Below are 9,287 nucleotides of genomic sequence, written 5' to 3'. Positions count from 1 at the left end.
GAGCAGGAGCAGCGGCCGGGGCACCAGCGGAAGCGGGGCAGTCGGGACGCGCAGCAGCTGCAGCAGCTCAAGCACCTGGAGTCCTTTTATGAAAAACGGCTTTCTGGGCTTATCAAGGGAGACGAGACGAGACGAAGCCAGCAGACCGCATACCAGATGCGCCAGGTAATGAACCTGCGAGGGAATTTCTGGCTCTTGCACCAACGAAAGGTGGTGGCCGCCGCCGGGGAAAGAAGTCGCAGTTATGCAGGGCGCATGAAGACCCCATGTACGACATTATACCAGAGAATAAAAAACACGGGAAGGATGGAATGACACAGCAATTGAAACAGTACTGGAGGGTTCCACCCAGGTGAAGATGAGAGCAGCTCCAGTTCCTAACAACGTAAAGACGAACACAAGAAAAAGGAGAAAAGGAGAGAAGGGGACCAGCAGGTGGCGTAGTGGTTAAGGCGTTGGACTTTCACAAGGCCGACCGCAGTCCAAGTCCCAGACCTGGGGCAAGCTTCACTTTCCCTCCTCCTCGCTCTGTCTCTCCCTGACAAGCGCTGGTGCCCTCTAGCAAATAAAATTAATTATTTTTTTTTAAAAAGGAAACAAAAGGGGAACCAGCAGTTAGCGTAATGGCTATGTCGCTGGACTCCCACGTAGTGGACCGTGGTTCGTGTCCCAGACCCGGTGGCTTAAAACTCACGCCGGACACGTGTGCGTGCGTGCCCAAGATCCCGAGAGGAGAATGGAGGAGAAGGGATTGCGGCGTGACCATCCCCCCTGGGGGGTGATTTCTCGCTTTCTGTCTCTCTGTCTCTCTCTGTCTGTCTGGCGAGCGCACGCGCCCTACAGTGAAAATCTCTCAAAAAAAAAAAAAGGAAACAAAAGGAGAAAAGGAAAGAAAAAGGGGAGAGCACAAATCTTCAAAGTCAAATGAGAGTTTAGACTCAGAGTGACAAGGACTTCATTTATTGAACATGATCGTCTTCAAAGTCCAACTGTGGCCAAAGAACAGAGGAGGACGCAGCTGGAGAGTAACAGGCCAAGAAACTGTGAGAGCTGGCGTCACCGCTGCGATTCTCACCTACTTGTATTAAACACGCGTCTCACGAGGGAGAAACTCGTCCCTTCCCAGGTGCTCGCTCTGGTGTCTGGTTTCCGGCAGGAAAGCTCTCGGTGCCTCGTCCTTGCGGATCACAGCAGTGTGCGGCTGCTCTGCAGTACCTATTCACGGTGGCAGGAGGAGGGGGACCTCCAGAATGCTCCTCCAGGCCCTTCTGTAGCTTTTGCACTCACAGTGTGGAGACTCAGTTCCCATATATTTCAAGCTTCACTCTTCTCTGTGGTCGAGGATAATTAAAGCTCACCATTTATTATTATTTTTTTTAAAGCAGCAGCCTTTAGGGCGCACGGAGCGCGGTGGAGTCCCGCATGCACCGGACCTGTGGCTTCTGGTTATTCTGTTCCAGGACAGACGACCCCACTTCTATCTGAAGCGGGGAAGGTTCTGGGGATCGTCGGGAGTTGCATTTACCAAGTCAGCTGGCGTGGGTTTGTATTCTAAGTCCTTTTGTGATGTTGTATCTACAGGATCCGGTAATGCCACCCCCTTTCTCCGCGGTGCTCCGGGGAGCGGCGAATGGCGGTGAGAAGCCAATGGGATTGGATCAACAGCAGTGTGACTGCCGAGGGAAAGGCGTGCTGTGTGCCCTACACACACACACACACACACACACACACACGCACGCACGCACTGCTGCTTCCGTCGCCCTCAGCTCACTTTCCCCCCTCCTCTCTAGCTCTTCCAGCCTCGCTCTCCTCCACCGCCTCCGCCCGGCCCTCCTTTCCTCCCGCCGCTGAATCCTTCGCCGCGCAGCAACCGCTCGGGGGCAAGTTTAGAAGCCAGGCCCAGAGTCCTGGAGAGGTGGAGCCTTGGCGCAGGACCACGCAGCGCCCCGGGACCAGGAGTCCTGGGGTGAGGATGGGTGGATGCCACAGGGGAGCGGTGAGTGGGAGTGAGCGAAGCAGAGGGTCGCAGATCCCCCGACAGAACCTCGGGGCCGGCTCTGCATTTCACCCAGTGCGAGAGGGCGGTGCCTGGGCGCAGGGCGCAGGCCACCGCGGGGACGCCCTAAGGGTAGATGAGCTGCTTCACTCAGGAGAACCCCGGGAATAACTCGCACGGGTTTATTATAGCACAAGCCGGCCGGCTGCGTTCTTCCCGCCCCCGCTGCGCCGAGTCCTGACTGACGTCCAGCCAGACCAGTCACAGCCTCAGCGCCCGAGGTGGGCGGGGCTGGAGGGCGCCCCGGCCCGGGCGGAGGCGGATCCCGCGGTGCCACCCTCCAGGTGCCCAGCCGTGCCTCCCGCCGCCTGCGGTGAAATGCCTGTCCTCGGCCTGGAAACCTGGGCAGAGGCAGACACTGAGGCTCGAAACCCCAGGCCCAAGGGCAGGAGTCATGGTGCAAGTCCTGGGACGCCTTCTATAGGAAGAGCGCGTCTGGCATCTCCACAAATACCTGGAAGAATGCGCACGAGACGCTGTTGCAGGTAAGATTCGGGAGATTCGGGACGGTGACTCTCCTGGGACACCTGCGGTAGTGAGGAAGGAGTCCAGACCTCTAGACTCTTCTCTCGTTCCTCCGTGGGGTCCTGGAGTGAGGTGGGGAGAGCAGTGAGAATGGGACTCGTCCCTGACCCCTCTCCCTGCCCTGGCTGAGAGGAGGTAAGAAGGGTCTGCCCCTCCTTTAACCCCTTTTACTTGTGGGAGACTTAAGTACCCAGCCTGTCCCGATCTGGAGGGCTGTTTGAGAGAACCAGATCCCAGAACACTCTGCCTGGTATGTCTCTTTCTTTTGTTCACGCCATGTTTGGACATGACTGCACCCTTCACCCTGGGGTGGCCTTAGTGTCCACCCTGGTGTCCGGCGTCAGCCTTTTCTCTCAGGCACCACCATCTGGGCCTCACATTTTCATCCCACTTTCCCCTCCTCTGAGCTGCCATTTACGCCTGGTCTGTCTCTACCTTTGCCAGACCAGAAGGTCACATAACCTCCCCACCCCAGCCCTCCAGACCAGGCCTCCCCACCCAGGGCCTCTCCTCTGCACCCGCTTTGAAACTGACCTGTGTGGTGGAGGTGGGTGTCTGGGTCTCATTCTCCCAACTCTATTGGGAACTAAGTGTCCTTCCTCCACCTGGTTAAGCCTCCTCAGTAGCTCTGAAATTTCTCCCTGGATCTCTCTCTCTCTCCCAGAAATGACTGTCCCCTGTACCACCCCTTCTGACATGGTACTCTAAAGGGCCTTGCCAGCCCCAGTGCCAGCGGTGGAAGGGATACATTTGAAATGCAGGGGACCACACACGAATGCGTGGGACATTTCCCCACTTGTCGGATGTGTAAAGGTGTATTTGTGCTCATAAATAGGCATGATAATTCAGCACATATGATTATGCACACTTATTCACTTTTATGGAAATCGACAATATAGAATGGCAACAAAATCCCCGGATGTAGAGAACATGAATCTAGGGAATATCACACACAGTGAGCACGCCTGGGAGTGCACCCCAACAATCTTTTTTTAAAATTTGCTCCAGAGAGGGGAGAGGCATCCTCACAGGATCTCGTTACCCTGTGAGCCTTCCAGCCAGCATCACTGGCATATTTCAGGCTGACCAGGGATTTGAACCCCTGGTCTTCCTTATGACTCCATCATTGCAGAGCAGTGTCCTATTGCCTGTCCCACTGCAATTTGACCCCAACAGTCTTAAAAGGAGCCTCCACGTGTTTACAAGATTCAGGTTCCTTACAACTGGGCCCTGCCTTTTCTCTGAGACCCATTTCCCTCCTCGGATGAGGTAACTCAGGAAGGCTGGATTCTCAATTTCTACCTGTCACAGATCACCTGGCTATAGGAGGGAAAGCCTAAATCCAAAACATAAGCTTATGAACACCAAGCCTGTGGGCCTGAAACCAGAGACGTAGACGGCTTTTGGTGACCTGGACAGAAGCAGAGACACACACAGCCATCCACATACAGCACAAGGGCCTGCCTGAGCATCCCTCTCCCCTTCTCAAAACCATCTTTCTACCTCCTTAAAATTATGGCGGACATAACTCCTAGCCTGCTCTTCCTTGGTGCTCTGGGTAGTTGAGTGCACTTGGGATAAACGTGCATGACAACCTTGAGCAGAAAGTGGGTGAGCTCCTTGGCCTCTTTGACTTGACTTGGGAGTTTCTACTCCAAGTAGGTAAGGTACACCTATCCTGCCACTCTTACCTGGGGCCAGAGCGTGACTCACAGATGAACTGCAGGGATAGGGGTGAGGCCACCAGGCAGGCAGATCTCAGCCTGGTAACAGAGGATGTGGCCCAGAAGTCACTGCCTGGGGCCAGCACATGTACGCGTGTCCCTGTAGCTGCTGGAGTCAGGGGAGATGTGGCAGGAGGCTGAGGAAAGCCCAGAGGCTGGGTGGTCAGTCTGAGGAGCAGTCAGGATGGAGAACTGCAAGATGATCGCCACAGGCTTTCTAGGACTGTCAGTGCCCACTGTCAGATCTCTTCCAAGGATGGCGAGCCTGAGCTCCAGGCTCTTGTCTGGATTTGGATCCCCCTGCTTATGCGTAAGGGCCTGGAGAGCCAAGCCAGGAGCCTGGGAGTAAACAGAAGATCACCCAGGCCCTGAGAAAGGCGCCCTTATCTCCAACACAAGCACCCAAAAACTTCTTGCATCTACTATATTTTTCACCAGTGATTTAACGAGAAAAAGCCAGGTTCCAGACCTGGGTCTGTGTGTGCATACACACATGTGGTTCTGTAGAGGGGCATGCATGCATGTGAAAATGGTGCTACACAGTGGTGTGATTGGATCGTCTAAATGTTATCTAACCCAGATGCAAATGAGGAGCCAATGTGGAGTCAGAGAAACTTCTAGTTCCTAGATGTAGGGTTCTTTGGGAAAAAGTTACCATGTAGGACAGACTTCTAGGATTGTGATTGTCTAATGTGAGGCACTTACACCTCCTTCCCTTCATGTTTCGAGTGTCTCACTGGGGAAGGGCCAGCAGGTGGCATGGTGGTTAAGGCATTAAACTTCCACATGGCTGCCTGTGATTCAAGTCCCAGACCTGACGACTTGCTTTCTTATTTTCCCCCTCTCTCTCTCTGGTGAGTGCATGTGCCCCAGAACAAAAAATAATAATAATAATTGGGACCAGCAGTTAGCGTAATGGCTATGTCGCTGGACTCCCACATAGTCAACCGCGGTTTGCATCCTGGACCTGGTGGCTTAAAACTCACGCCGGGCACGTGTGTGTGCGTGCCCAAGATCCTGAGAGGAGAATGGAGGAGAAGGGACTGCGGCGTGGCCATCCCCCCTGGGGGGTAATTTCTCTCTTTCTGTCTCTCTGTCTGTCTGGCGAGTGCACGCACCCTATAGCAAAATCCTCTTAAAAAAAAAAAACTTTATATGCCTGTGTACCCCTTAGAAAATTGTCTACATCCCCCCAGAAATATAAGAACCTCCGTTTAAAGACTGCTACTGTTATGGTTTAAATCTCAAAATTCATGTATTAGAATTTCATTGTGACAGGATAAGAGGGTGAAAATTAATTAGACCATGGTGTTGAAAGGTGGGACTTTGGGAGATTGGGATTAAGGTAATTAGGGGTGGGGCCCCATGATTGACTCCTGGTCGGTTTTTAAGGAGAGGGAACGACACTGACCACACAGACACACGTGACCCTGACAGCACAGATGCACATAACACTGACAACACAGACGCACATAACACTGACAACACGGACACACGTGACACTGACAACACGGACGCACGTGACACTGACAACACAGATGCACGTGACCCTGACAACACGGATGCATGTGACCCTGACAACACGGACACATGTGACCCTGACAACACAGATACACGGACGCACGTGACCCTGACAACACGGATGCACATGACCCTGACAACACGGACACACTTGACCCTGACAACACAGACATACGTGACTCTGTTCTCACAATGTGATGCCCTGCCTGGCCTCAGGACCTCGCCATCAGGAAGACTCACCGGAAGTGGCCCCAGACCTGGAACCTCCAAAATATGAGCTGAGAAAACGTCTACTCTCTAAATTACTCAGATGCCAGTATTTTCTGTTATTAGCCACGAGAGGAGCTAGAACAGCTACTGCAGAGTACTAGCACAAACACTGTCAGTGTGGATAAACTGGAGCACCCTGAAGTCTGGGCACAAGGTAGGACCTCTTTTTTCCTCTCTAAAGTGAAACAAAGTATCAATTCCCTAAAATTAGACCAGTTCCATATCTTGAGTATTTCCAGAGGCTTTCAGCTCTGCACCCAGCTGTTTAACAGTATTGTCAACAGCATTGTCCAACTCTCACCAACGGGACTCCTCCCTTGTTAGAAGAATGTGACAGCAACGTCAGCATTTAGCCTTTGTAGAATTATTTCAACAGTTCAATCGATATTACTGTATCTCTGATTCCCCACAGACAAATCTCCATTGTATTGTGAACTGGACTTACATATTTTACAATACACTCAGCAGACAGTGACACGAGGACTAAAATGAAACTCCTCCCTTTGCTGGTTTCATGCTCGTCCACCCTGTTGTGACAGTCATTAAAAGTGGTAACAGACATCTGCAAAGGAAGCAGGTTCACGTGCGGCAACATTCTCAGCAGAAGATTCCAGTCCAGGGTTCCGGTCAATCAGACTTTTAGAAATTCCACTCTATAGTTTCTGCCCTAGAGTGCAGAAAGTCTTCCATAATCGTCCACTTTGTATCAAATGTCAGGGTCTCATTGTTTTTTATGGCTGAGGAGTATTCCATAGAGTACATATGCCATAAATACTTCAATCCAGTCATCTACTTTTGGACATTTGGGTTGATTCCATGTCCTAGCAATTGTAAATAATGCTGCAATAAACATGGATGTGCAAGTGTTTTTCCAACTGCTAGTGTTTTATCCTTTGGGTAAATACCTAAGAGTGGAATTACTGGGCCGTATGGTAGGTCTATTTTAAAGGTTTCTGAGGAATCTCTGTATCTTTCTCCAAAGTGGTTGTACTAATTTGCAATCCCACCACAATGTAGGAGAGTTCCCTTCTCACCGAAGTGGTTGTACTAATTTGCAATCCCACCACAGTGTAGGAGAGTTCCCTTCTCACAACCTCACCAGCACTTATCATTATTTATTTATTTTAATTTCAGCCATTCTGACTGTGGTTAAAGAGTGTTTCATTGTGGTTTTGATTTGCATTTCTCTTATGATAAGAGATGTTGAGCGTGTTTTCGTATGCTTTTTGGCCGTTCATATGTCTTCTTTGGAGAAGTGCCCGTTCAGCTCATTTTCCCATCTTTTAATTAGATTGATTGTGTGTGTGTGGGGGGGGAGGGTGGTAAACCGCTTGAGTTCCCTGTATATTCTGGTTATCATTCCTTATCTGAGGTATAGTTTGCAAATATATTCTCCCACTCTGAGGGTTGTCTTCTCACTCTACTTATTGTTTCTTTTCTGTGTAGAAGGTTCTCAGCCTGATATAGTCCCATTTGTCTATGGTGGGGACTGTTTGCCTCGGCCTGGAGGCAGAGTCTGTGTGCCCCGAGGGGAAGTGGGCAGTGGACTGAGAGAGCACAGAGTAAAGCAGGGGTTGGGTGGACTGGGCGTCTCTGATGGAAATTGCCACGGCCCTAGCTGTTTTGTGCTCATTCTTTTCTAGGGAAGGTAAAGTCGGTTGCTTTCTATTACTGACAGCAGCTGTGGAGCAGCTTGCATCCTGTGGTTCTAATCAAGTCCTCCTCGCCTTCTCTGGCTAACACTCAGCTCTCTTCAATCTCTCTTACCCAACAATAATTATATCTACTTATTGGCCGCTCTCTGCATCTCCCCCCTTTTCTTTTCTAATTTGAGTATATAATTGCTTTTCTCTTTATTATTTTTTACCTATTTTTCTCTTGCTTAACTCTATTAGTTTGTTTCTTCTGCTGCTCTTAGCGCTTTTACAAACAACATTCAAAGATATATTTTTTTGTTTGTTTTGGAGAATTTTTCTGTTACACCCGACTTCAAATTGACTCCTTTAATTTTTTTCTTGGCTTTCTAAATTTCTTAGCTATTTTCTTTTACTCTTATTTACCCTATGACTTTTCTACTCCTAACCTTTTTTTTTTTTTTTGGAGAGGTTTTTTCTATAGGGTGAGAAACTACCCCCCGGGGGGATGGCCACACTGTAATCCATTCTCCTCCATTCTCCTCACAGGATCTTGGGCATGTACGCACACACGCCCGGTGTGAGTTTAAGCTACCGGGCCCAGGACTTGAACCACAGTCAACTACATGGGGGTTCAGCAACATAGCCATTACACCAACTGCTGGTCCCTCTACTCCTAACTTTTAACATACATTATTTCTTTCTTTAGAGAATTGTCTCCTGTTTTGTGCCCAACTCTGAATTTACTTCTTATTTTACTCTACTAATTTTTTATTTTATACTATTAGTTCCTTACTTTACTCTCTTAGTTTTGTCTTGACTCAGGAGTTCTTTTTTACTTTTACTTTACTTCCACTACTTCTCCCTCCATTCCATGAGCTCTGGATTTTATTCTCAGTTTTCTCTGGACTCAGGAGTTTTTGTTTGTTTTTAATTGTTCTTATTTTACTTCCACTACTTCTCTCTCCATTCCACGAGCTCTGGACTTTATTCTCTTAGTTTGGTCCAGAGTCAGGAGGGTGCTTTTGTTTGATTGTTTTTGTTATGTTTTTATAACTGTCTTTATTTTACTTCCACTAGCTTCTCTCTCCTCTCCATGAATCCCAGACTTCGCTCTCTTAGTTCCATCCAGATTCAGGAGTTCTTGTTTTGCTCTTACTATTTTACTTCACTAGTTTCTCTCTCCAGTACATGAGCTCCAAACGTCATTCTCTTTTCTTACTTCCACTGGCTCTTTGTAGTTCTCCGGTACTCAGGTCTCTGTTCCGGTGCCATGTGCCCCAACCTGTGGGGCGAAGGAACATGAAACCCCAAATGAAAAGTGGCTATGGGGATCAGCAGTTAGCGTAATGGCTATGTCGCTGGACTCCCATGTAATCGACCGCGGTTCGCATCCCGGACCCGGTGGCTTAAAAACTCACGCCGGGTGCATGTGCCTGCGTGCCCAAGATCCCGAGAGGAGAATGGAGGAGAAGGGATTGTGCCGTGACCATCCCCCCTGGGGGGTGATTTCTTGCTTTCTGTCTCTATGTCTCTGTCTGGCGAGCGCACGTGCCC

General features: G+C 49.8%; 1 pseudogene; it reads left to right on the top strand.

Moving 5' to 3' along the window:
- LOC114005327 (retinitis pigmentosa 9 protein pseudogene) overlaps positions 1–2,044 on the top strand; it is a 9,609-nt pseudogene extending 7,565 nt beyond the window's left edge.
- Positions 2,045–9,287: the final 7,243 nt, after the last annotated feature.

Source organism: Tupaia chinensis, unplaced genomic scaffold, assembly GCF_000334495.1.
Source record: "Tupaia chinensis unplaced genomic scaffold, TupChi_1.0 Scaffold143645_1, whole genome shotgun sequence".
NCBI classification, from domain to species: domain Eukaryota; kingdom Metazoa; phylum Chordata; class Mammalia; order Scandentia; family Tupaiidae; genus Tupaia; species Tupaia belangeri.
The sequence above is the reverse complement of the archived record's forward strand: the minus strand, read 5'-3'. Positions and strand labels throughout refer to the sequence as shown.